At 41.8% G+C, this 27,652-nt stretch overlaps 1 protein-coding gene across 4 annotated transcripts in view; it reads right to left on the bottom strand.

Moving 5' to 3' along the window:
- FER (FER tyrosine kinase) overlaps positions 1–27,652 on the bottom strand; it is a 424,757-nt gene that overhangs the window by 46,983 nt on the left and 350,122 nt on the right. The gene's annotated exons all lie outside the window — the stretch shown is intronic.

Below are 27,652 nucleotides of genomic sequence, written 5' to 3'. Positions count from 1 at the left end.
TATCAAACTTGGGAGTTTTCCAAACTGTGGTCCATGTTTCAGAGCACTTGTTTGTTGGTCATAATTTCAGATCCTCTTCCTACCCTACCTGTTTACCTGTCCCTCTTCAGGGTCCCCTTTCACAACAAACCATTAATAGATGTGGGCTTACTTCTAAATCTTAGAGAAACAGAAGAAGTGCCTCTAGAGTTAAGAAGGAAGGGGGTTTGCTCACATTTTCTAGACCCAAAGAAGAAGGGGGGCTGGTGTCCAATTCTGGATTTGAAACTTGTCAGCATCTTCTTCCACTGCTTCTTACTGAGGATGTTAACCCTAGCCTTTATAATCCTATCCCTAGATTTCCCAAAACTGGATTGTGGCTCTTGATCTCCAACATGTTTTCAGATATCAGTCCACCTGGCACACAGAAAATACCTGAATTTCCAAGTGGGAAGTTCCCACTGTCAGTACAGAGTTTTTGACAGCCCTAAAAGTATTAACCAAGTGCTTCGCAGTCATAGTAGCTCACCTGAGAAAGCAAGGGATCCAAGAATTCTCATTCCATGACAATTGCCTTATTTGAGGAAGAGCTCCACAACAGAAAAATGACTCCCTTTACATGATAAGAACATAAGAATGGCCATACTGGGTCAGACCAGTGGTCCATCTAGCCCAGTATGCTATCTTCTGACAATGACCAGTGCCCAATGCTTCAGAAAGAATGAACAGAATAGGGTAATTATCAAGTGATCCACCTCCTATTGTCGAGTCCCAGCTTCTAGCAGTCAGTGGTTTAGAGATACCCACAGCATGGTGTTGCATCCCTGACCATCTTAGGTCCATCAGTGATTATTAGCCATCTTCCATGAATTTATCTAATTTTTTTTTAAACCAGTTATACTTTTGGCCTTCACAACATCCCCTGGCAATGTGTTCCACAGGTTGACTGTGCGTTGGGTGAAGACCCTGGGTTTCAGAGTTAGGAAAGGAAAGTCTACACTCCTACCTATCTAAAGAATAGTGTTGATAGTGGCAATGCTGGATTCCACAACAGCAAGAGCTTATCTGCCACTAGATAGATTCATTACCATAATAGACCTCATCAGCAAGCTGCACACTCATCCTCAAACATCTGTAAGAGTCTGTCTCAGACTTCTTCTCTGTCACATGGCCTTCTACTCAGATATCACACAGCATGCCAAACATCACCTACATCTCATGCAAGGGCAGTTGAAATCTGTATACCTACCAAACATCTTAATAGCTAGTTATCTCATTAACACATCCTCTCCCATTCACTATCATGTGAACCAATTTTCCCTCCCTTTTGCTATGATATGGACCAATCTCTGTTTCCATTCACTGTCAAACAGACTACCCTTCCTTCCCATACTGGTTGTGGACTAACCTCTCCCATGCATGACTGTCTGGACTAGATCCCTCCATCCTGGTCACAATGGCATGGACTGGTTCACATCATGGACCACCTCCCCCTTCCTATTTACTATTGTGTTGATCAACAGTCCTCCCATTCATGTTCCCAAAAGATCCCTGTGGCAGCTACAATAACTACTTATATGAAAAAACAACAGTAGGTAAGTGTTTAATATATCTTTAGCTTGAAATGGACAGTCAGCACCATGTAACCAACAAGTAGTATGCAAGTCTTTCAGGGAGTGCAGCTCTTCACTGGCCTTGATGCTAAAAGAGGTCATAGTCTTCAAATGGGAGGTGCCCAATAGTAATAGTTGGTATTCCTGAAAACTGCAACCATGATGGATGGCAGGCAGTGGATGTGGTATATATCTTGCTGCTTTGTCCAACATATCAAACACTGCCTGCAAAGAAGGGCTATTAGCTGACCTTCAGTGATATGGATTTTAATTCTTTTCTGCTGTCCTGGAGAAATTTATCAATAAAAAGACATACTTTGCCCCAATTTAAGTCGCTATTTTTGCTAAGTGGGGCTGATAATTAGCAATATGCATTTGTAAACTTGGGAAAGAGCAGTTCTTCCTACTGAATAAATACAGTTTTGCAGGATCTTTATCCCTTGCTGTTGCTTTTGGTGGCACTTGCTGCCTAGATTGCTCGTGAATAGCAGCTACTGTCAAGCATCCTAGCACTAGATGAGCGTAGAAGTATTTGAACCCAATTGAAGACACCTGATATCACTAGTCTGCCTTTTTGGAGGTGTTAGCTATAAATACTGCTGGATTTAATAGCCCCTCATTAATAAGCAAGGTCAATCTTCCTAGGCACTGTCAAATAGTTTGTGTGATTTTTCCTGTATAATTTCAGCTGAGATCTCCAAAGTATCTGCCATTTGGGGTAACAGTTCCTGGAAAGTCTTATAATCACCAATCTGGGTAGAAGTGGTGGGCACTACTGCCTCATCAGGGAGAGGACAAGCAAATGGCTGGAATTAGCTGTTCCTCAGTCTGAATGTATTCTTTGTTACTTTTTCACTCGATCTTGTTGAGCAGTTTGAATAAGTGTCTTCTGAGTTACCCTGAATGATTTTTACAGAGGAGAGAGATTTAGCTTTTGAAGGGGAAGTAAAGGTTGGGTCACTGCTTAATTTGTGCCAGGGCTGAGCCCAGCACCTCTAGGCTTGGCAGCTCATAGCCCTGGCACCTCTGGGCTTGCCACATCAGTTATTAAAGTAAAAAAAAAATGCTTGAGCAATTTCTTTCTTTCCTTACAAATTAACTGAGTTGGGTTCATCATTGGCTGCATGCCCCATGATTAAGGCTATGTTTATGTCATGGAAGTCACAGAGACTGCCATGACATTCTCTGCTTCAGCCCCAGGGACTTCAGGACTCTGGAGCTGGCAGCCAGTGGGGCCCTGGCAGGGTTCCAGTGACACGCAACAGCAGCGACAGGGAGCCCCCTGCAATTGTAGCCAGAGTGGATGATATCTAGTATCCACTTGTCCATTGTTATTGTCTTCCAGTTATGGAGGAAGTATGCTAGGCAGCCACCAAATGTTCAGGGGGGAGAGGAGAAGGAAGGTAGGGGATGGCATCATCAATTCTCAAGGGAAAACATTTCCCCTTAAGGACCTGATCCTGCTCCAGCTAACATCAATGAGACTTTTGCCATTTATTTTAATAGTGACAGATCAGACCTGATACACCTTTACACACACTGCACCAGTTTTAAAGTATCTCTTGCAATAATCTATTTTAGACTTTGCTCTAATTACTGGTCTGCAGATTCAGTCTTTCATTACAATTCAACAGCCGAAATTTCATTATGATGGTGCTAAACCACTGTTGAGACTTAAAGATTCAATATCAGAAATCCAATATTAAAAGCAGCTTCATTCATTTATATTTTACTGGATTATAAAAAAGACTATCTTGTCAAAAAAGTGCGGTGTATTATTGACTAAACATTCAGTTTTGGTGTGAGAGCATGCTACTTGGTCAGTAGTATGAGGACTTAGTTTGAATGCTGGTTTCCTTTTCCTATGAAATCTCCCAACACTGATTCAGGATTCATGTCTCACTGCTTTCTCTCCTTTATTATTATTTTATTATTAATAAAGCTACAACGTAGCACAAATTGCTTTGAAAGAAATAAAAGATAAATATAAGATCTCTCAGAATTAAAGCTTTGGGGAAAAACAAAAGGAATAGATTGTTTTTCCCAAAAGAGATGAGAAACTGGATAATGTAGCCACCAGCAAGATCACAGATGTAAATTGGTTAAGTCTGTCAGCATTAGAGAAAATCTGTCTATATGGAAGAGAGTGGGGAATTTAAGAATGGCCAACAACGATTTTCTCTTACCCGAGGGAACCAAGCTGTAAAATCTAGCAAACTTTGTCAGGATATTTTTTAAATGACATGTTGGAATTAAACTTTTGGCTGATGTTCAAAAGTACTAGGCATCTAAAACTCCAATTCAAGTTGTGACGTTATTGACTTGAACTGGGACCATATAGAACATTGTTGCAACCATATAGAACATTGTTGCAAGGTCCTGTAGTGGCACCAAATCTTGTATAAAGGGGGTCAAATAAGATGTCTCAGGCAAGGCTATGGTTTGCTGGTTATGATTATGCTGTCTATATGTGTGTATCATTTTTGTAGTTAAAGTTATGAATATTGTGTCTATATTGTCTGTAGTTCAAACTTGTGCGATGCTTCTGGGTGACACCCCAGGGAAGTTGGTGTGGGCTCTGCCTAGCCTGCTTGATGGCCCATTAAGGACCATCAGCTATACAACTGACCCATTGAGAGAAGGCAGACACGCCTTGTGACTCAGCAAGGTATGCAGGGACATGCCTATGGACAGAACTCTGAGGTTTTTCCATGCCATGTGATGGACAGCTTGTCTTTGGAACAAAGAAAAAAAGACCACATGGCAAGAGAATATAAAAAGCTACTGCAGCTCCTCCATCTTGTCTTCAGTCCTGCTTCATACCTCTGAAGGGACTTTGCTACACTGAAGCTTTGAACCAAGGACTGAAAAACCCATCTCAGCTGCGGATGTACTCCAGAGACTTGATTTGAACCTGCAGTTTATTCTATCACTGCTGCAAATCTGAACCAAGAACTTTGCCATTACTGTATGTAATTGATTCTATTTAACCAATTCTAGCTCTCATCTATATCTTTTTCCTTTTATGAATAAACTTTTAGATTCTAAAGGACTGACAACAGCGTGCTTTGTGAGTAAGATCTGATTTGTATATTGACCTGGGTCTAGGGCTTGGTCCTTTGGGATCGAGACAACCTTTTTTTCTTTTACTGGGGTATTGGTTTTCATAACCATCTGGTGGTGATACTGGGAAACTGGAGTGTCTAAGCAAATTGCGGTTAGCCAGTGGGGTAAAACCAAAGTCTTCTCTGTTTGGCTGGTTTGGTTTGCCTTGGTGTGCACACAAACCCCAGCCTTGGGCTGTAACTGCCCTGCTTTAAGCAATTTTTCCTGAATTGGCACTCTCAGTTGGGTCCCACCAGAACCAGCATTGTTACACAAGTCAATGGGAGCAAACAGTGCTCAGCAACTCTGAAAATCAGATTCTGAGGAATAAAAAATAAAAGTTATCAGAGCTAAATGAAAAACACATTCAGAAAATGGCCAAACATTTCAGAATACAGGAGCTGAATAAGAGACTGCTTCAAAAAAGTCTAAGAAAGGCACAGCATTTTCTCTATTGTTGAATAAATGGGGTATATCTCACAATGATTCTGGGTTTTGCATTTTTCTTAATCTTTCTTGTATAATACAAGACAGAAAGAAACATATGAATTTAAGACCTATATTTTTTTCTTTATCTAATGCAGAGATAGTACATGCCATTAAAATTTTGAGATTTACCATGTGCAGAAGTTAAATTTACTCCAGTAAGATTCCCAACCACAAGTAAAGAAAATACTATGAATACCATGGTGCAGAAAGCACCAAGAATTTATTGGCAGCCCCTTTAGCGTCCTCTTGATTTTAACTAAAGATAATTTTTACTGTGACTTTAGCAGTAAATTGTTCCTTGCCTCAATAGGTATGAAAAATATTAACCACCAATTATATCACTTACAGTTTCACTTTCTATTTCCTTTATTTTTTAAAATTAAGGAGCAGTTCTCTCTCGCTCTTAAACTGCAAAAAGCTTTGTAGTCTTACTCTAGATATTTTTCATTTTTAGTAGCAGGTTACGATATTGTCTTCTGTTGTAAATGTATCTGTACTCTAACATAGGAAGGAAAATTTAAAATCAATTAACATAACATTGAATATTCCAAACAATATAAAAACAACACACAAAATTCCATATGTAGATTTTTTTGTATGTATTGTGAAAATGTTGACTGCTTAAAATATATTGATGAGGCTGCTTGGATCTGTCAGTGCGAAAACAGAAGAACTGTCTACCATATATGAATAGGTTTCCAGGAATTATCGAGAAATGTTTATTATTATTCAACAAACTGAATTCCTTGTGCAACAGTTGTAAATTTGTAAATATTTAGAAATGAACACCTCTTGTCCTCTCTATAACTCTGTTCTTGGTTGATTGTCTTCCCTGCTGCATTATGTCTGAATTAGACTATAAGCTCCTTACTGTGAAAATATTTGACTAAAACTATAATAGATCATATTTATATAAAATATATTTTAAAAGCTAATATGAACACACAGTATTCTGTTGTGTGCCTTCTGATCCAGGGTTGAACAATGGGATTTACAAGAGCTCCACACCTCAGAAAAATCAAACTATCCACAGTAAAACTTTGTTATCCAGCGTCTTAGCGTAGTAGTACTGCACTGCAGAGTGGTTGGTTTCTTAAAGCACTGAGGTGTATACAGGTAAAGTTTTCTACACAGTAGATTATGTTATGACACTACATATCACTATGGGCAGCACATGGTGTGCATCCAGATCACTAAAAATACACTTAACACAAACTATACTGAACATAATTTAATCTTTCTTTGATGATTCAGAAGGCACTTCCAGATCTTGCAGTGCTTCAAGGTCATCATTATCAACATCAAGTATCACTGTGGCTGTAGAAGGTGTAGGAAATTTGGTTGAATCTGTAATGACCCTATGACATACCCTGGAAGCTGCTTTTTTGAATAAATCCCTAATATCAGCTTGCTTATTTGTCTTCTGCCTCTTTTACATAAAAGTAGAGTGCAAAATGTGAAAATGCATAGATAGCCTCCTGGGCAGTATCCTTGTCCCGGTTACTAGACTTAGATCTGGTCTTTCCATAAAATGCTTACGATTTTGAATTATGTTGTTTTAAGTAGAAATACTCTTAATGGTCCCACATAAAGAAAAAGTGTTGTAAACTGCATTTTGTGAATTAATGTCTTAGCCAGTTATAAGAAGTGACAATTAGATGGGACAGTGACAACTGTAAGGAGGGAGCAGTAGTTGCAGAAAGAGGCAGGTTTGAATTGAACCCATGCAAGAGATGTATTATATATATAATTTTCAAAAAAATATCTTCAATTACAAAGCCTTGCTATCTTTTTATCTGGGGTTTCTGGCAACTAAAACTGAAGTTTTGTTTGCATAGTGATGTCACTCATAATGTCATTAGAATCACATATTGCATTACACACTCAGCAATTCAGTTACCTGCTATTTAATTTACACACACACAAACACACTTTTGTATAGCCATTATATAAAACAGAAAGTAAATGCACCTAACATCTAACTTTATATAGTGGCACTTTGCCGGCGAGCCACATATTATTTTAATAGAATAGGGCCTGAAAATTCTGAAAAAACAACAATGGCTGTTGAGATTTTTAAAAATCACCCTGTCAAAAGAAGACCCATACAATGTGTCATTAAGGATTAAATTTAATATGGCAATATTATTAGCAGATAATAGCACAATTCTATTCTTGTTCTAATGGATTGATTTTATCAAGGCTTGGTTGTATTACAAAGAAGAAGAAATGAATAGTATTGATTTTGCTATACAAAAGCGATTATCAGATGAAAGGTTTCAGAGTAACAGCCGTGTTAGTCTGTATTCGCAAAAAGAAAAGGAGTACTTGTGGCACCTTAGAGACTAACCAATTTATTTGAGCATGAGCTTTCGTGAGCTACAGCTCACTTCATCGGATGCATACCGATGGAAACAGTTTCCACGGTATGCATCCGATGAAGTGAGCTGTAGCTCACAAAAGCTCATGCTCAAATAAATTGGTTAGTCTCTAAGGTGCCACAAGTACTCCTTTTCTTTTTATCAGATGAAACTCTCCCATATTTGAATTTCTAGAAAGGCTTTCTAGAAAGGATTTTCTAGAAAGGATTTCTATATTTAAGCAGCTATAGAATTTCAACAAAAATAATCTGTTATCACTATATTTAAAAGAGAGAAGATAGAGAAAAGATAAAAATTGCCTTTATGCTTCTGCAGGGAACAAAAGGCCGCTGAACACAAGATTCTCTCTCATTCACCTGTTCAAACTATGGTACATACCAAAAGAGCCATGTTATCCCAAAAGAAAAGGACAGTATCTTCATTAAAATCAATGGAGCTACAACAACTTACACCATCTGAGCAATGTGTCTGGAATGGACAAATAATATATAGTTTTCTCACATCATTACTCTTTGCTTTCTGTTTTTCTCAGACGGGCATACTCCCTGCATATGCATCAGCATTTGTATCATATCACATCTATACAACTAAGAGACCGAACGAGTTTCTCTGAAACTGTACTACTCCTCTAAGGTAGCCCTAAGAGAGGTTTCTCAATGTCCTGCCTGCTGCCACCCTGCTGATTAGCTTGAGAATTAACTCCATTTTGCTGTTAGTCCCAAATAGCATGAGGGGTTAGGGCACTGGGAAAGCATATTTAAGAACACACATGCAGACTGTATGCTTCTTAGCACCACTTGCACCATCAGAACTGTTATTTTTGTGGCCAGTGATTTATGGTATTGGACATTGTCTTTGCCACAGAACTGTAAGTCCACATACAAACTCTACAGCACTGTACTTGAAAAAATCATCTCTTCATATCATTTCAAGCAGTAATACTGATTTACTGGAAAAAAATTGTACAGTAAAAGCTGTGCTATCAAAGCCGGCACTTTATCAACCAGAAAGCTCTATTAACCGGCATGTCTGATATCTCCCAAAACGAATCTTCAGTCTAATAACCAGGACATGTATATTGCCCAGGAGGCTATGCAATTGCTCATTCTGCACTCTACTTTTATGCAAAAGAGGCAGAAAACAAGAAAGAAAGCTGATATCAAGGATTTATTCAAAATAGTAGCTTCTAGGGTGTGTCATAGGATCACTACAGAATCAGCCCAATCTCCTACACCTTCTAAATCTACAACGATAATTGATGTTGATAATTATTACCATGAGGCACTGCAAGATCTGGAAGTGCCTTCTGAACCATCAAAGAAAGATTAAATTATGATCAGTACAGTTTTAGTGTTAAGTGTATTTTTAGTGATCTGAGTGTATGCCATGCGCTGCCCATAGTCATATGTAGTGTCATAATATAATCGACTGTGTAGAAAACTTTACCTGTATACACCTCAGTGCTTTAAGAAACCACCACTCTGCAATGCAGTACTACTACTGAATTGGTGAGTATCTGTATACTATTTTATACTTTATTCATTTTATTGTATTCTAATTCTTTGAAAATTGGTATTCCATTGGTAAGTATAATTCTGAGTTAACCAGAATTTTTGACTAACGGGCACCCTCCATTCCCCCAACATGCCGGATAACAAAGTTGTACTGTACTGAAATCTCAGAAGTCAAAAATAAACTGGATCTTATCCTTTGCTTCAGAAACTATGGTTGTTATATGACAGTACAAAATTATGCCATTCAGACATGGATCAACAGTAGGAAAAATGATCATATTTAATTATACATCTACATTCCCCAGATCTCCAGTTTAATAGACTCTTTAAAACATTAGCGTAAAGGAAACACATTTATTAAACAAACTGGATGGCCTCTCATTCCATTCATATACTGAACACTGTGTACTCACTAGATACAAGACAAAACTTAATGGTAACTTTACTAAACAGGATGAAATTTTACCATCTCTTTTTAAAAACAACGAGGAGTCCTTGTGGCACCTTACAGACTAACAAATTTATTTGGGCATAAGCTTTTGTGGGATATAACCCACATCATCAGATGCATGGAGTGGAAAATACAGTAAGCCGGTATAAATATACAGCACATGAAAAGATGGGAGTTGCCCTACCAACTGCGGGGTCAGTGCTAACGAGGCCAATTCAGTTAGGGTGGATGTAGCCCATTCTCAACAGTTGACAAGAAGGGGTGAATATCAACAGAGGGGAAATGACTTTTTGTAGTGCTTACAAGGCCAATTCAATCTAAGTGGATGTGGTCTATTCCCAGCAGTTAACACAAAGGTATGAGTATCAATAGAGGGAAAATTATTTTCTGTAGTTTGCACATCTGAGCGTTGCTCTTTTAAGACTTCGGAAAGCATGCTCCACACCTCATTCCCTCTCGGATTTTGGATGGCACTTCAGAGTCTTAAACCTTGGGTCGAGTGCTGTAGCTATTTTAAAAAATCTCAAATTGGTACTTTCTTTGCGTTTTGTCAAATCTGCTATGAAAGTGTTCTTAAAACGAACATGTGCTGGGTCATAATCCAAAACTGCTGTAAAGTGAAATATATGGCAGAATGCGGGTAAAACAGAACAGGAGACATACAATTCTCTCCCAAGAAGTCCAGTCACAAATTTAATTAACGCATTATTTTTTTAACACGCATCATCAACATGGAACCATGTCCTTTGGAACGGTAGCATGAAGGGGCATATGAATGTTGAGCATATCTGGCACATAAATACCTTGCAACGCCAGCTACAAAAGTGTCATGCGAATGCCTGTTCTCACTTTCAGGTGACGTTGTAAATAAGAATCAGGCAGCAGTATCTCCCGTAAATGTAAACAAACTTGTTTGGACTATAAGGTGGATAGAAAGCTGGCTAGATTGTCGGACTCAATGGGTAGTGATCAATGGCTCCATGTCTAATTGCCAGCCGGTATCAAGTGGAGTGCCCCAAGGGCTGGTCCTGGGGCCAGTTTTGTTCAATATCTTCATAAATGATCTGGAGGATGGTGTTGATTGCACCCTCAGCAAGTTTGCAGATGACACTAAACCGGGAGGAGAGGTAAATACGCTGGAGGGTAGGCAGAGGATACAGAGGGACCTAGACAAATTGGAGGATTGGGCCAAAAGAAATCTGATGAGGTTCAACAAGGACAAGTGCAGAGTCCTGCACTTAGGACGGAAGAATCCAATGCACCGCTACAGACTAGGGACCGAATGGCTAGGCAGCAGTTCTGCAGAAAAGGACCTAGGGGTTATAGTGGACGAGAAGCTGGATATGAGTCAACAGTGTGCCCTTGTTGCCAAGAAGGCCAATGGCATTTTGGGATGTGTAAGTAGGGGCATTGCCAGCAGATCGAGGGACATGATCATTCCCCTCTGTTCGACACTGGTGAGGCCAGTTTTGGGCCCCGCACTACAAGAAGGATGTGGAAAAATTGGAAAGAGTCCAGCGGAGGGCAACAAAAAAGATTATGGGACTGGAACACATGACTTATGAGGAGAGGCTGAGGGAACTGGGGATGTTTAGTCTACGGAAGAGAAGAATGAGGGGGGGATTTGATAGCTGTTTTCAACTACCTGAAAGGGGGTTCCAAAGAGGATGGCTCTAGACTGTTCTCAGTCGTAGCAGATGACAGAACAAGGAGTAATGGTCCAAAGTTGCAGTAGGGGAGATTTAGGTTGGAAAAACTTTTTCACTAGGAGGGTGGTGAAACACTGGAATGCGTTACCTAGGGAGGTGGTGGAATCTCCTTCCTTAGAAGTTTTTAAGGTCAGGCTTGACAAAGCCCTGGCTGGGATGATTTAATTGGGGATTAGTCCTGCTTTGAGCAGGGGGGTGGACTAGATGACCTTCTGAGGTCCCTTCCAACCCTGATATTCTATGATTCTATGATTGTCTTAGCTGAATCGGCTGAACAAGAAGTAGGACTGAATGGAGTTGTGGGCTTTGAAGTTTTACATTGTTTTGTTTTTGAATGCAGTTATGTAACAGAAAATATCTACGTTTGTAGATAAAGAGATTGCACTACAGTACTCATATGAGGTGAACTGAAAAATACTATTTATTTTATCATTTTTATAGTGCAAATATTTGTAATAAAAATAATATAAAATGAGCACTGTACACTTTGTATTGTATTCTGTGTTGTAATTGAAATCAATATATTTGGAAAAGTAGAACATCCAAAAATATTTAATAAATTTCAATTGGTATTTCATTGTTTAACAGTGTGATTAATCACAATTACTTTTTTTAATCATGATTAATTTTTTTGAGTTAATCACGTGAGTTAACTGCGATTAATCGACAGCCCTATTTTCAATAACTTTACTGTTATGATTTTTTTCTCTGAAAAAAAGTTTGTTTTCATTTTTAACTAAAGATTTAGTAAACCAAAAAACAGACTTAACATTCAAGTTCAGTCCAGAAACACAGTAAGTGTTTCAGATATTCTTCTATGACCCAGTTGTCACAGCAGCATATGGAAGTGCAAAAACAATTCTTTAGTGCATTACCCATTGTAATGCTGGTTCTGTAACTCATACCTCATTTTCTCTAATTTGTCATTATGATTAATCTTATAAAATACATTCACCATACAAATTTTGACACAGTAGAGAATAACAAACAGCAGAGAACGTGTTTTCTAATATAGAAGGGTGGTTTTCACAATAATGAAAACAATGTGAATTTACAAGATGACATGCTTCTGCTCTATAAGCTTTTTGTACATATAACAAATAAGTGATGGGACCACTGGATCCTAATTTCTCTTCTTTTGCAGCAAGCCAAAAATATTAAAAGATATTTATTTACACAAAAAATCTTATCAGTTTGATCATATCAAGATGCTCAAAATTCATACTACTCTTTTTTTCCTTTTCCTCTTAAAAGAAATAATGACAGTGTTTATGAAAGCTGTATACAGAGCTGTGGAAATCGATACCATCAATTCATTAACATGGGATGCAGAAGGTGAATACTTTCCTCCACTGCTCCTCATCCCACTACTGGACGGAGCAGAGGTCAGTTTATCCAGTGCCTATTCAATCCTTGGTTTTCAGTCTGAACTGCTAACAAGGGTGCTAATTAAAGACATGTCTGATGTGGACATCTGTCCACAAGAAACTGAGACCACAGCAGTCTAAAACTAGATATTAATTTTATATTAGCCACCAAACTGCTGTCAGATGGTAATGACTGTCCATTCAATACTAGCATGGCCAAAGTACATTGAATTGCAGAGACTGATGGAGTCATAGATCTAAACAACTGATCTAAACTGATTGACCACTTTTCCAATGTACCTCCACACCTCAAACTCAAGGCAATAGTCTATTGCTAATAAATAACTATGTTAAAAGAACATTTTTAGGGTTGCAAAATCAAGCAATTGAAATTTAGGAAATGCAAAAATTAAAGTTGCCCTTGGTTCAACTGTCTTAACCATGAGATCATCCTTTCTCTTCCTGCTGTCTCCTGTCTCATTCACTGCACACCTTGCAACTTCTGCAACAAAGGAGACAGCGTTCTTTACTACACAACCCTGATTCATCCTGTGTGCTGAATGAGGCAGGAGACCTGTGGAAAAAATAGTAAGTAATGACGAAATTAAAGACTATCATAATTGGAGATGACTAGAAATTTTTGAAGAAAACTTAAGTTGGGAAAATGTGAATTCAGTGAAGTGATACATTTCACCAAATCTATCAGAATTTCAAGAACAATGTTGTCAAAATACAGGCAGATTTTGCTGCATCCCTGCCAGCTCTGGGGGACGGAGAGGCAGAGCTCTGACTACGTGCCTCTCCCCCGAACTCTGAGGGACAGAAAGATACAGTACTGGGGCTCTGTCTCCCCACCTACCCCTAGTTCCATGGGATAGAAAATCATAGCACTGGAGGCTCTGCTTCCCCCCCACCAGCTCTGGAGGATGGGAAGCACCTCTTTGGCTCCTGGAGCTGGGGAGTTCACAGGGACTCTTCTGCTCATTCCCCCCAAACTTGACACTTACTGCCCCATCCTCTCCAATCTGTTCCTGTCCCAAGTCCTTTCCCACCCCTGGCTCCTTGTCTCAGTTCCATTTTCCTTGCCTACCCAGATCCAGTCTCCACGCCCAGCCAGTCCTAAACTCTCCCTCTGGGCTTGCTGTCCAAGTCCCACTCCCCGCACCCCAGTGTTCTGTACCCACCATATCCAGTCCAGTCTAGTCCCCTTGCCAACCAATCTGAGTTCCCATCTAATGGCTTGTTGTCCCATCTGTCTCTGCCATTCCACCCCATTGGCTTGCAACCCTAATCTCTCTTCACCAGACGCCTCATCAAATCTCCATCTTCCTCGCACCTTTTTCCCAGGTCCTTGCAATGTTGCCTAGCTAATCCCACTTCTCCTTCATACCCCAGCCCCTTATCAAATATTTCCTCTCACCTGCTGCCCCTTCGGGTTGCCAGCTTTCTAATTGAACAAAACTGAACACCCTTGCCCTGCCCCCTCCCAGAGGCCCTGCCCCACCCCTTCTGAATCCCCACCCCCTGCCTCTGTCACTTGCTCTCTCCAACCCTCATTCATGTTCACTGGGGCAGAGGGTTGGGGTGTGGGAGGGGTGAGAGTGAGGGTTCCAGCTAGGGGTGTGGGCTCTGGGTTGGGGCCAGAAATGAGGGGTTCAGGGTGTGGGAGTGGACTCCAGGCTGGGCGGGGGGGGGGGGGGTTAGGGTGCACAGAGCCAGCTGGCTGCACCTCTGCATAGGAGCTGGAGGGGGAACATGCCACTGCTTCCGGGAGCTGCTTGAGGTAAGCTCTGCCCAGAGCCTGCACCCTTGATCCCCAACCCGCTGCCCCAGCCCTGATCCCCCTCACACCCTCTGAATCCCTTGATCCCAGCCCAAAGCACTTCCTGTACCCCTCATCCCCAGCCCCACCTGAGCCCTCACCTCCTCTGCCGGAGCCCTCACCTCCCACGCCCTCTCCTGCACCCCAAATCCCTCATCCCTGGCCCCAGACCAGAACCCACACCCCCAGCTGGAGTCCTCAATCCCCATGTACCCCAAACTCCTGCCCCATCCTGGAGCCCCGTCCCACACCCTAAACCCCTCAGCCCCAGCCCAGAGCCCCCTCTTGCACCCTAAATCCCTCATCCCTGGCCCCACCCCAGAGCATGCACCCCCCGCCAGAGTCCTTACTCCCCCTTCCCCAGCTCAACCACCTGCCCCAGCCCAAAGCCCCCACCACACTCTGAACCCCTCATTTCTGGCCCCATCCCAGAGACCGCACTCACAGCCCTCACCCTCACCCTCTCCCGCATTTCAACCCCTGGAGCCAGCCCAATGAAAATGAGCCAATGAGCGAGGGTGGAGAGTGAGAGTGACAGAGGGAGGGGGGGTGGAGTGAGTGAGACAGCACCTCAAAGAAAAGGAGGGGCAGGGCCTCAGAGGAGAGGCGGGGCAGGGGTGGGGCAAGGACGTTCGGTTTTGTGCAAGTAGAAGGTTGGCAATGCTACCCACGCCCGAAGGCCCCCGTTGACCACAGTTACCAGCCAATGGGAGCTGCAGAGCCAGTACTGGGGGCAGCACACAGAGCCTCTCTGATCATCCCAGTGCCTAGAGGCTGCATGGACATGCCAGCCTCCTCTGGGGAGCTGCGCAGAGCCAGGGCAGGCAGGAAGCCTGCCTTAGCCCCGCTGACTGGACTTTTAATGGCCCGGGCAGCGGTGCTGACCGGAGCTGCCAAGGTCCCTTTTCCGGGCATTCCGGTCGAAAACTGGACGCCTGGCAACCACACACCCCATTCCCTCCCAAAATGGTTCCTACTCTCAGTTTCCTTGTACAGTCAGCCCCAGTTCCCCTCTCCCACCCAAAGACAACAGGCCATCTGGCTCTGAGATCCCCCACCCCAGGTTTTCCCCACCAGCCTCAAGTCCTAGTCTCTTTACCCAACTAGTTTCATACTCCCCTCCGACTGGCTCCCAGCCTCCTTGCCCAACCACTCCCAGATCATTCCTCCCACAGCTCTTCGTCTCCTTGCTGTCCCACTCTTGCCCTCCACTGCCCTGATTCTTAGTCCCAGCTTCCTCTCTACCCACCTCCGAGGTCCCAGACCCAATGCGATTGTCCAGCTAGCCTGAGTCCCAGTTTCTCTCCCCTGCCTTCAGTTCCAGTCTCACAGTCGCCTTGTCACAATCCATTTCCTTCCTGCCCGCCGGACCAGTTTCTGTCCCCTCTGCATTTTAATCAGATTGCTCCTTCTCCATGCTGCTCAGGTGCCAGCAAGCTGATCATTCAGAGAACAGGAGAGAGACAGGCACTATAGTTCAGGACTATTTAGAAAAGCTGGATGAGCACAAGTCCATGGGGTTGGATGCACTGCATCCAAGGGTGCTAAAGGAGCTGGCAGATGTGATTGCAGAGTCATTGGCCATTATCTTTGAAAACTCATGGCGATCAGGGGAGGTCCCGGACGACTGGAAAAAGGCTAATGTCGTGCCCATCTTTTAAAAAGGGAAGGAGGATGATCCAGGGAACTACAGGCCAGTCAGCCTCACCTCAGTCCCTGGAAAAATCATGGAACAGGTCCTCAAGGAATCAATTCTGAAGCACTAAGGAGGAGAGGAAAGTGATCGGAAACAGTCAGCATGGATTCACCAAGGGCAAGTCATGCCTGACTAATCTAATTGCCTTCTATGACAAGATAACTGGCTCTGTGAATGAGGGGAAAGCAATGGACGTGTTATTCCTTGCCTTTAGCAAAGCTTTTGATACGGTCTCCCACAGTATTCTTGCCAGCAAGTTAAAGAAGTATGGGCTGTATGAATGGACTATAAGATGGATAGAAAGCTGGCTAGATCATCAGGCTCAACGGGTAGTGATCAATGGCTCCATGTCTAGCTGGCAGCCGGTAACAAGCAGAGTGCCCAAAGGGTCGGTCCTGGGGCCGGTTTTGTTCAATATCTTCATTAATGATCTGGAGGATGGCATGGATTGCACCCTCAGCAAGTTTGCACATGACACTAAACTGGGAGGAGTGGTAGATACTCTGGAGGGTAGGGATAGGATACAGAGGGACCTAGACAAATTAGAGGATTGGGCCAAAAGAAATCTGATGAGGTTCAACAAGGACAAGTGCAGAGTCCTGCACTTAGGTTGGAAGAATCCCATGCACTGCTATAGACTAGGGCCCGAGTGGGTAGGCAGCAGTTCTGCAGAAAAGGACCTAGAGGTTACAGGGGACGAGAAGCTAGATATGAGTCAACAGTGTGCCCTTGTTGCCAAAAAGGCTAACGGCATTTTGGGTTGTATAAGTAGGAGCATTGCCAGCAGATCGAGGGACGTGATCATTCCCCCTCTATTCGGCATTGGTGAGGCCTCATCTGGAGTACTGTGTCCAGTTTTGGGCCCCACACTACAAGAAGGATGTGGAAAAATTGGAAAGAGTCCAGCGGAGGGCAACAAAAATGATTAGGGGACTGGAACACATGACTTATGAGGAGAGGCTGAGGGAACTGGGATTATTTAGTTTGCGGAAGAGAAGAATGAGGGGGGATTTGATAGCTGCTTTCAACTACTTGAAAGGGGGTTCCAAAGAGGATGGCTCTAGACTGTTCTCAGTGGTAGCAGATGACAGAACGAGGAGTAATGGTCTCAAATTGCAGTGCGGGAGGTTTAGGTTGGATATTAGGAAAAGCTTTTACACTAGGAGAGTGGTGAAGCACTGTAATGGGTTACCTAGGGAGGTGGTGGAATCTCCTTCCTTAGAGGTTTTTAAGGTCCAGCTTGACAAAGCCTTGGCTGGGATGATTTAGTTGGGGATTGGTCCTGCTTTGAGCAGGGGGTTGGACTAGATGACCTCCTGAGGTCCCTTCCAACCCTGATATTCTATGATTCTATGCCCCACACTAGAGCAGCTGGGAGCAGCCATTACAGAGAAAGCAAGGCTTTACCCCTGTAGCCTTGGGCATGCTCAGTCACTCTGGCGGGACAGCACATGAACAATCTGGTCAACATAAGGCGCTGTCAGTGGATGAAGTATGCTCAGGGAACATGGAATCTTCTGAGATTTTACCTGCTAAAACTGAAGGAGTCTTGACTAAGCATGTGCAAACTGATTTTTCAAAGGCTTTTAACTTGGCGAAATTTGGGCAGATTTTTACAGGGCCGGCTTTCTCTGAAACAAAGCTGCCTGTCAAATTTCAAGTGCCTGCTCCAAAGCATGGGGGTGCTAGAGCTGTTCAGAAAACGGTCACCAGAATTTAACATGGGCAAAACAACGTATTTTTTCTTAACCTTATTCTGGGATATGTCTGAACTGTTTTGGCTGAACATTTTCAAAAAAATTCAGCCTGAGATAGAGGCCCTGCACGTAAATTTCTATCCCAAATGGTTAATGTTTGGCAAAGGTAAAAGCTACTGAAATAGGGTCTTATAATGAGAAGTGTTGGGCAACCTTAATGTATTATAGGCAGGGAAAGTAGTACTGCCCATAACAAAATTCTTAGCTATTTGTATATGGCTGTTAAAGAAGTTAATGTAGTTGAGAACATGAATAAAGACCCTTCAGGACAGGCTGAAAAGGTCATCTATAAATAATAACCCCCCTAATCCCTAGACTCCTGTGGGACTGAAGGTATCTAATGGAATATTGCAGAGCTTGCTCTTAGGTTTGGCATTATTTAACAACTTCATTAATTATCTGGGAGAGAAAGTAAATAGCATTTAGAGTGTGCTCAAAAGGGAGGATCAGTGAATGTAATGAAGACAGCGAAATACTATGAGGGCTAGAGATACTAGGTCAAAAAATAACTAAATGAGAATCAACTTTGAAAAATTCAAATTATTTGATCTGGATGAAAAGAAACAGAAATATTGACAGTCAGTGGAAGGGAGAGAGACTGTCATAAATATAAAGGGAAGGGTAAACACCTTTAAATCCCTCCTGGCCAGAGGAAAAACCCTTTCACCTGTAAAGGGTTAAGAAGCTAAGATAACCTCGCTGGCCCCTGACCAAAATGACCAATGAGGAGACAAGATACTTTCAAAGCGGGGGTGTGTGTGTGTGTGTGAGACGGACGACAAAGGTTCTCTCTCTCTGTGTGATGCTTTTGCCGGGACCAGAGCAGGAATGCAGATCAGAACTCCTGCATCCGATGAAGTGAGCTGTAGCTCACGAAAGCTTATGCTCAAATAAATTGGTTAGTCTCTAAGGTGCCACAAGTACTCCTTTTCTTTTTGCGAATACAGACTAACACGGCTGCTACTCTGAAACCTGTAAAGAGTTAGTAAGCAATCTAGTTAGAAATGCGTTAGATTCTGTTTTGTTTAAATGGCTGATAAAATAAGTTGTGCTGAATGGGATGTATATTCCTGTTTTTGCATCTTTTTGTAACTTAAGATTTTGCCTCAAGGGATTCTCTATGTTTTGAATCTGATTACCCTGTAAGGTATTTACCATCCTGATTTTACAGAAGTGATTCTTTTACTTTCTCTTTAATTAAAATCCTTCTTTTAAGAACCTGATTGCTTTTTCATTGTTCTTAAGATCCAAGGGTTTGGGTCCGTGTTCACCTATGCAAATTGATGAGGTTTTTTTATCAAGCCTTCCCCAGGAAAGGGGAGGTAGGGTTTGGGGGGATATTTTGGTGGTGGGGAGGAGGGGAGAGATGTTTCCAAAGTGGGCACTTCCCCTCTTATTATTGTTAGACACTTCGGTGGTGGCAGCTTTTAACCTAAGCTGATAAGAACTGCTCCCAGAAACAAAATGGACAGAAGAGAAACTGTGGGAAGTCCTATTATCACGAAGAGTCTGAGGCAAGGGTCAAACTTTTGGGTTAGGAATCTTATAGGGGTGAGTGAGAGACTGGGGAAGTTTTGATCTTGTTTTGTTGAGAAGACTTGAAATAAAAGAAAAGAAACCATAACAACTTATCTGGATGGAAATTGCCTTCCCCGGACTCTCTGAGAAGGTTCCAGGCAGAATTCCCCCAGGGAGGCAGCTGGCTTAGCAAGAGCAATCCTGTGTCCAGCTGGAAGAGGGGGCTATAAAACAAGCCACAATCCTTTACAGGGTGGATCTCAAATTGAATATGAGTCAACAATGTGATAAAGTTGCAAAAACAATTATCATCATTCTGGGATGTATTAACAGGAGCTTCATATCTAAGACACAGGAGAAAATTGTCTCTCTTACTCTGCACTGGTGAGGCATCAGCAGGGGTAGTACGTCCAATTCTGGGTGCCAAACTTGAGGAAAGATATAAATTGGAGAGATTCCAGAGGAAAACAAAAAAATGATAAAAGGTTTAGAAAACCTTACCTATGAGGAAAGATTAAAAAAAAAAAAGGCATGTTTAGCACTGAGAAAAGGCGACTGAGGGGGAACCTGACTGTTAAGAGCTGTTATAAGGAGGACAGTGATTAATTGTTCTCCATATCCACTGAGAATAGGAAAGAAGTAATGAGCTTAATCTGCAGCACTCGAGCTTTATCTTAGGTATTAGGAAAAACTCTCTAACTTTAAGGGTAGCTAAATTCTAGGATTGGCTGCCAAGGGAGGGTGTGGAATCATCATGATTGGAGATTAAGGACAGGTTAGAAAAACGCGTGTCAAGGATGCTCTAGGTTTACTTGGTCTTGCCTCAGTGCAGGGGACTGGACTTGAACTCTTGAGGTCCCATCCAGCCCTACATTTCTTCGATTCTATGGTCCACCAATCCTGGAGCAGAGCCTGGTCATCAAAGCTTCAAGGTAGCAATTCCTTCTTTCAGTAATCACCAATCAACACCAATGCCCAGTTCCCAGAAAGCAACTCTGCCTCATGAACTAACTCCAGTCAGAGACCAAGGCAAAAAGAATGTTTTCCTGAAACTCATTACAGCTCTCTCCAGAAGTTGCCTCTACATAGAACCTTGCATAACCAAAACCAACACCACACAGCATGTCTTCCCAAGTTGAAACTTTGTCTTGTCATGTAAGCAAATAATCTGGAAGACTATGTAACAACATCACTTGATGACACCTGCCATAACATGATACAACAACAAAAATGCCAGAGCAATATGGGTTGCATATGCAGAAACATCGTGTAATACAACAGGGAGGTGAAACGGCTTATTATGAGATCTGGTGTAACCATATCTGGAATATTATAGTTGGTTCCAGTCATATTGGTGCTAGAAAAATGCAGACAAAGTAAAAGCTGAGCAAAAGAAATAAATAAGGGTCTGCAGGGGCTGACAGGAGGAAATATTTAAAACAAGATAAACACGTATATTTTGGCTAAGGGACAGCTAAGTCAGGGTCTGACAGCAATACACAAATATCTGAAAGATATCAACACCAAAGGAGGACAGGAATGATTTTCTGGAGGTTATCAGTAGAAAGAATTAAATAAAATTAAAATCTTCCTGATAGCAAGATCCATTACGCTGTAGAATAATCTCCCACATAAAGTACTGGAAGTCCTAGTGTTTGAGAAATTTAAAAATAATTGAGCACTGCATTATCATTATGTATGTATTGTACGGAAAGATCCTGCATTTTCACATAGTGAATCTGAAAGACATTTACCTGCTTCGTTTTCTATGATTCTCTACAGTAACATTCAGCAAGTCAGGGACAAAGGAATGCACAGAGCTGCAGATTGCTGAACTGCACAAGTTCTTCAGTTGTTTTCTTGTTTCCAATAAACAGGAAGGCAACCTTGTCTGGCTTAGTTCTGCACTTCTTTGTAACCATAAGAACATCTCTGCACTGCACGGGACCTTTATTTTAACTTGGGGAGATGGCTCTCTTTCCTCCTAGACAGTTATTTTTTCAGAGATATTGAATAACAAAGATATCAAGATTCTAAATTATTCCAAAACTTCAAAATGACTATAATGGAAATTCCGTGGCATGCAGGATAATTAGGTTCAGGTTTCCATTTCAAACCAACATTTAATTGAAATGCACAGGACCATAAATTACACAAGAAGATAAAAATAATGTACTGAAATACCCATTCAATATAGACCATTTCTCTGCCAAAGTAAGATTATTCCCTACAGCATATTGTCAAGTGATTTGTCCATTCATCTTTAAAGTAACTCAAACTAAGGTTTACTCATTAGCAAATGAAAAATAATAAATATTTTAAATACATAAATAAGAAGAGCAGAAAAACTCATGAACTAATAAGATACAGTAGGAGGAGGTTAAAAGGAAAAAATATAACTGAATTGATGTTTAGAAAGAAAACTGGAGGTCACAAGCAAAAAAATGGACAAAGTTTCTAGGGGAAGGATAGATGACAGAGCGAGGAAGGGAAGGAATATTAACAACAATAACAAATAGTATTAATAATGATATTCAGATTCACTGATGACAGATAAAGGTTCTGTTAAAAAGAGTAAAAAGATTGATCATATGGAAGAACCAACAGAGGCTAGTGGGGGAAGTCTGGATACCAGTCAATAATAGGGAAACAATTCTTCGCTCTCCTTTGATAGAAAGGCCAACTTCTCCCTCTGACATTTGACTAAATGACAATGTAAATGACTTGCTAATTCACAGACTCAGCTACGGTCTTCTACACAGACAGGATCTCAGTGTTACCAATTCCTTGAATTTGTTTGCAAGTGATGACATTGTGGCTAGGGTTGCAGCCAGACTCATGATAATGCAAGAAGCTCCAGCCCTGCATGAGGAACGCCCCCCCTTTGACTAGTTGGCTTCCCTGTGTGCCCACATCCCAAAGAATAGCAGACAGTCAGGCCTGCCATGCGGGCAGGAAGCAGGCACAGCTCTCCTCCCACCCCTTAGGAGTCAAAAGGACTTTTTGGCTAGGGGATGGGAAGACGGAACAGGCAACACCATTTTCTCAGGAGGGGTGGAGAGGAGGAGGGAGCAGAAAGAATCCAGCAGCTCAGGGCAGCTCCACACCCTCCTTCCCCTTTGGGTCGACCTGCTCTCTGCACCTCCTTCCCCCATTTCCATCCCTGCAAAAGACCTGGGAAGAGGGAGGTGGCTTAAGAACCTCTGGGGCTTCCTCTCCAGGCTTGAGAAGGGGAAGAAGGGGATATCACTGCAGCTGCCCCCCCACCCAGGCCTGGGAGAGAGAAGTGAAGAACCCCTACAGACGCAGGAGCAGAGGTGAGGCTGTGGGGCAGTACTGATGGGGATGCTGTAGGACAGGCAGATGTAGGTAGATGTAGGTGTTGGGTAGCCAGAATGCTGAGCTCTGATCAAAAGACCGTGCAACTTGGCATTCCTAGGGAACGGTTTGCTTCTCCAGGACAATGCATTACCCAACACATCATAGGTTGTAATGATCACAGCCACAATATATGGCTTTCAACTACTTCCTCATCCATTCTATTCATCAGATTCTGCTCCCTTAGACTTCTACCTGTTCCCAAGTTGAAGGAAGACCTTAATGAGAAGAGGTTCAAATATGATAATGATGTGATTGTAAGCTACACCTGCATGGGATCAAGTCCATTGATGTCTAAGGGGATATATTGAAAAATAAATAATTGAATGCAAATTATATATTTTCCTTTGTCATGCTAGAAACTTTCTTTTGAATGCCCTCCTATGTTGTGGGGGTAACACTAAAAGGAATTCATATTGTTTTGGGAGATTGGGGAAACACTGCCCCAGGAAAAGAGGTAGTTTAATTTCTGTCGAAGAAAAAAAAATTTTTTTGTGTTTAGTTGACAACCATGTATTTCTCAGTTATTTTCAGTGTACATGGCAAGAGTTGGTACCTGGTTTGCCAGCGTCACAGTCAAGTCTTTAGGCCTCTGCCAAGCACTGATGAATCCATTGCTGGAAACCAGTCTATTTCAACTATGTGTTAGTATGGTTAAGATGAGTACTGAAATTACATTAATGGGTTTAGTGTTTAGATTTGAGGAAATGCTTGTAAGTTGCTGCATGCATTAATCTCACATAGAAGCTTTAGCACATGCTATAAAGTAATAATTAAGTTTTTGCTTTACAACTGTAAAAAATGATGGCTCTGGAACTGTGAACCTGCCAAGAGGGATTGTCTCTTGCTCATCAAGAAGGCTAACAAAACTAAATGGGCCACTGTGAGACACCACAATACAAAGACTTTGTTAATTGCCCTTTCACAACCATGAAGAGGCTATGTGCAAAAGGGTTCATCCCATCAGCTTGAGTTGTGGGAAAAGGAAATAAAGGTAGCTGACAAGAAAATTTTTCAAGTTTTTTTGCTCTTTGGACTCAGAGGGCTGCAGCTACGAAACAGAAGCAGAGATCCCCAGGGTCACCATGGGTTAGCCCTAAAAGACATTCAGTGCTGACACATTACTACAACTTTTTTGAACTATAGATTGTAACATTTGAATATACATGTTTGCCTTCTTTAACCTGTCAACCGCTCTCATTTCTTTTTCCTAGTTAATAAATCCTTACTTAGCTTACTATAGGATGTGCTACAAGCTTTGTCTTTGGTGTGAGATTGGCGGTACATATTGAGGTGGGGTAAGTAACTGGTCTCTTGGGACTGGGAAGCAACCTGAACCTTTTGTGATCTTTGGTGTAAAGCAACTAACTATCAATAATCCAGCTTCTCTGGGTGGCAAGATAGACTGGAATGCCTCATGGGACTGTCTGTGGTGCCGGGGTAAGATTGTTATAGTGCTTCAGGAGTTCATGTTTGATAGTGGGTTGGTGAAATCTATTTATGGAACATATAACCAGTTTGAGGTGTCTGCCCTGAGGGTGGCGCACACACGCGTGAACCACTCAAACTTTCTGAAGTTTGAAGTTTCTTCATGGGTTGTGGGAGTAACGCTACAAGGGATTCAGATTGTTCTGGGAGACTGGGGAAGCACTGTCCCAGAAAAAGAAGGGGTTACATTTCCTTCAAAGAAAGAAAAAGTACATGTTGGTGTTTAGTGGACAATCATGTATTTTTCAGTTGTTTTCAATGTGCTTTAGAAGACAAGTCCAGGAATTCATTTTCTACTATTATCAGATCTTTTGTACTAATAAGCAGAAATATAATCAACTTGAATGATTAATATATTAGCAATTGGGCTCAAGTTAAGAAAGGTGGGTTAGTAAGCAGGTAATAAATTTATCTTTTTCTGATTATTGTAACTGGTAGAGTACTGCACATATTACTAAACAGCCCCTGTAAAAATAGGGCACAGAGTTACACAAACGTGTTTTCATGATCTATTTATTTGAAAAGAGAGATCAGATCCAACATCTGTCAAGAATTTCTTTTTATAGTGACAAATTGATAAAAGAAATTTTAAAAAATGGTCACATCCAAGCTCTGTCTGTTCAACACAGTTGGAGAACAGCTGCATTCAGCCAGAGGGGCAGAATTAGCTCCTATAGAAAAGAACGCTGAATCACCATACTTAGTTTAAAAAAAAAATATCAGGACTTTTGACATACTGCTGATGACAGGAAGTCTGGGGGAAAACCCTGAGAGGTAATTAGGAGTCAATGGTCAAGTGGTCTTCCTATCCAATGACACTCCTAAATGAAGACTCCTTTGTGTAAATGTTAATGAAATCTCACCCTGATATATTAATGGACACTCATAACTGAAAGATGCATAGATGGCCAGAATGGGTATGTCTGGACATACAAGCTGATCTAGACGAGAAACTTGAAAAATGGGTCCTAGTGATAGGAGAGAGGGAGATGCTATCTATACAGCAAGCAATAACAACAAATTAACCACAAAGATCAGTGAGGGAGGACTGATTTCAAGAGATGTAAGCTTTTTACTTTTCTTTTTTTTACTGAAAATGCCTTATCTTCTTTACCTTATGAGAGGATTAAATTTAAATATGTTAGGCAAACAATTTCTTTTTTTTTTATTCAACTCCTCTGTTTTAAATAAGTCTTTGTTAAGATTATTGTTGTACGGGGAATTTCACACAGATGTACACAAGGAGAACGGAAAACTAAATTCTCAAGATGACACACTAAAACAGGGGTGGGCAAACTTTTTGGCCCAAGGGCCACATCTGGCTGGGGAAATTGTATGAGGGGCCATAAATGTAGGGCTGGGGCAGGGGTGCAGGAGGAGGTGCGGAGTGCAGGAGGGGACTCAGGGCAGGGGTTTGGGGATACGGGGTGCAGGAGGGGCTCGGGGTGGCAGCAGTGTGCAGCAGGGCTGAGGCAGGCTCCCTGCCTGTCCTGGCCCTGCGCTGCTCCCAGAAGTGGCCAGTATGTCCGGCAGTGGCTCCTGGGGGTGGGGTGGGACAGGCGGCTCCATCACGTGCTGCCCGCATCTGCAGGTACCACCCCTGAAGCTCCCATTGGCTGCAGTTCCTCATTCCCAGCCAGTGGGAGCTGCGGAGTGCAGTTCCGCTGGTAAGAGCAGCACACAGAGCCCTCTGCCCCCTCTCCCCCAGGGGCCGCAGGGACGTGTTGCTGGCCGCTTCCAGGAGCCTGCCTTAGCCCTGCTGTGCCATGGGGCTGGCAATCCCACGGGCTGTATTGGAAGCCCTGATGGGCCGGACCTGGCCTGCGGGCAGTAGTTTGCCTGCCCCTGCACTAAAGGGGCCAGACCACTCTACTCAGTTTCAGTCAAGGGACCTGGAGACATGCTTTGTTCCTAGAGTTGTGTTGTATTGCCATTAGGCTGCATTGAGTGAACATAATGAGAAAGAAGAACCAAGAAGGAGATGGTGTTGGTCACAATGTGCTTTCCACCTTTATTACAATTTTATCCTGAAAGGAAAAGATTTGGAGTTGCTTCAGTTAGATTGTATGGGATTAATGTACTTTCTTTGGGAAGAAATCAAGACAGTGCCAAGTTACGTGTCTTAAATTGAAGATAAAGTTTATGTAAAAGATCAGTTTAAAATCAGAAAGCCTGGACAAACTGTCTCACATTAGACTCTCTTCTATGAGCCCTGACATTTATCATGTTGCAAAGCAAGTAAATCTTTTATCACAAACCTAGGGATTCCATCTACCTTCTGCACTATGATCTTTTCAAAAACATGATCATATATCGATGTATTTCTTATTATTTATTTTAATTTAGTCTGCTTCTTTAACAGAGGAATATATTTTAATAAGGAAGAGAAATGGAAAATAATATTATGCTCAGGTGTGTCATTTGTCTTTACCCAAACTCTGTGCGTGTCTTCACTCACAGAAAGTATCATCCAAAAGGCAAAATGCAATGCAGTTTTTTTTCTATGTGTAAGTAGTCATACTGTATCAATAACAATTATCTTGAAATATAGTGGCAGCCGACAAACAAGGACATCAGCATGCGTGTAGAATGTGTAATGCCCATTTGTTGTCTTTACATAAAGCAAAACTGTTCTCTTCATACAAGGCAAAACTTCAACATAATTTAGTAAGTGAACTGAAATAAATATTTAGTCAGTTCAACTGTTCACATATTTTATATCTACTAAGCTTTTCTTGTTTTTCTGCAGATCAAAATGTTATCTTCTGCATCAGAATACGTTTCTTGAGATGGGCACACAGAAATTTCCTGGGAAATGCATCCCCATACTGTTCTAGCAAAATCATCTTCCTAACCAATGCCAAGTCATATGTTTAAGTGGTCAAACACTCCTATGTCTTTAATTATTCCTTCTTTCAAAAATTTGTTCTAAGTCCTTGCATACAACTGATGTCAAATTAATGGGCCTGTAGTTTCCCAGATCACTTTCCTTTTCCCTTTCTTAAATATAAGTACTGTATTTGCAATTCTCCAGCCATAGGTCCATGAGTTTATGGATTTATTAAAAATCCTTGCTATTGGGCTTGCAATTTTATATGCCAGTTTCTTCCATACTTTTGGATGGATATTAGCCTGCCCCCGTGATTTGGCCTTCTTAAACTGCTTGAGTTTGGCTTCCACCTCAGATGTGATTATTTCTACTTCAATATTCTCGTTACCATTAGCCATTCTGCTGCTGCCCCAAACTTCCTCATTATACTTATTAAAAACTGAGGCAAAGTATTCATTTAGGTGTTGGGCCATACTGAGATTACATGCAATCTCCACATCATCCTCCATGCATAGTGGTCCCACTTCTTTCTTTGCTTTATTTTTATTTATATAG

Source organism: Lepidochelys olivacea (assembly GCF_965140295.1).
Source record: "Lepidochelys olivacea isolate rLepOli2 genome assembly, chromosome: 5".
Taxonomy (NCBI): Eukaryota; Metazoa; Chordata; order Testudines; family Cheloniidae; genus Lepidochelys; species Lepidochelys olivacea.
Note: the sequence above shows the minus strand (reverse complement) of the source record. Positions and strands in the feature narration are given on the sequence as shown.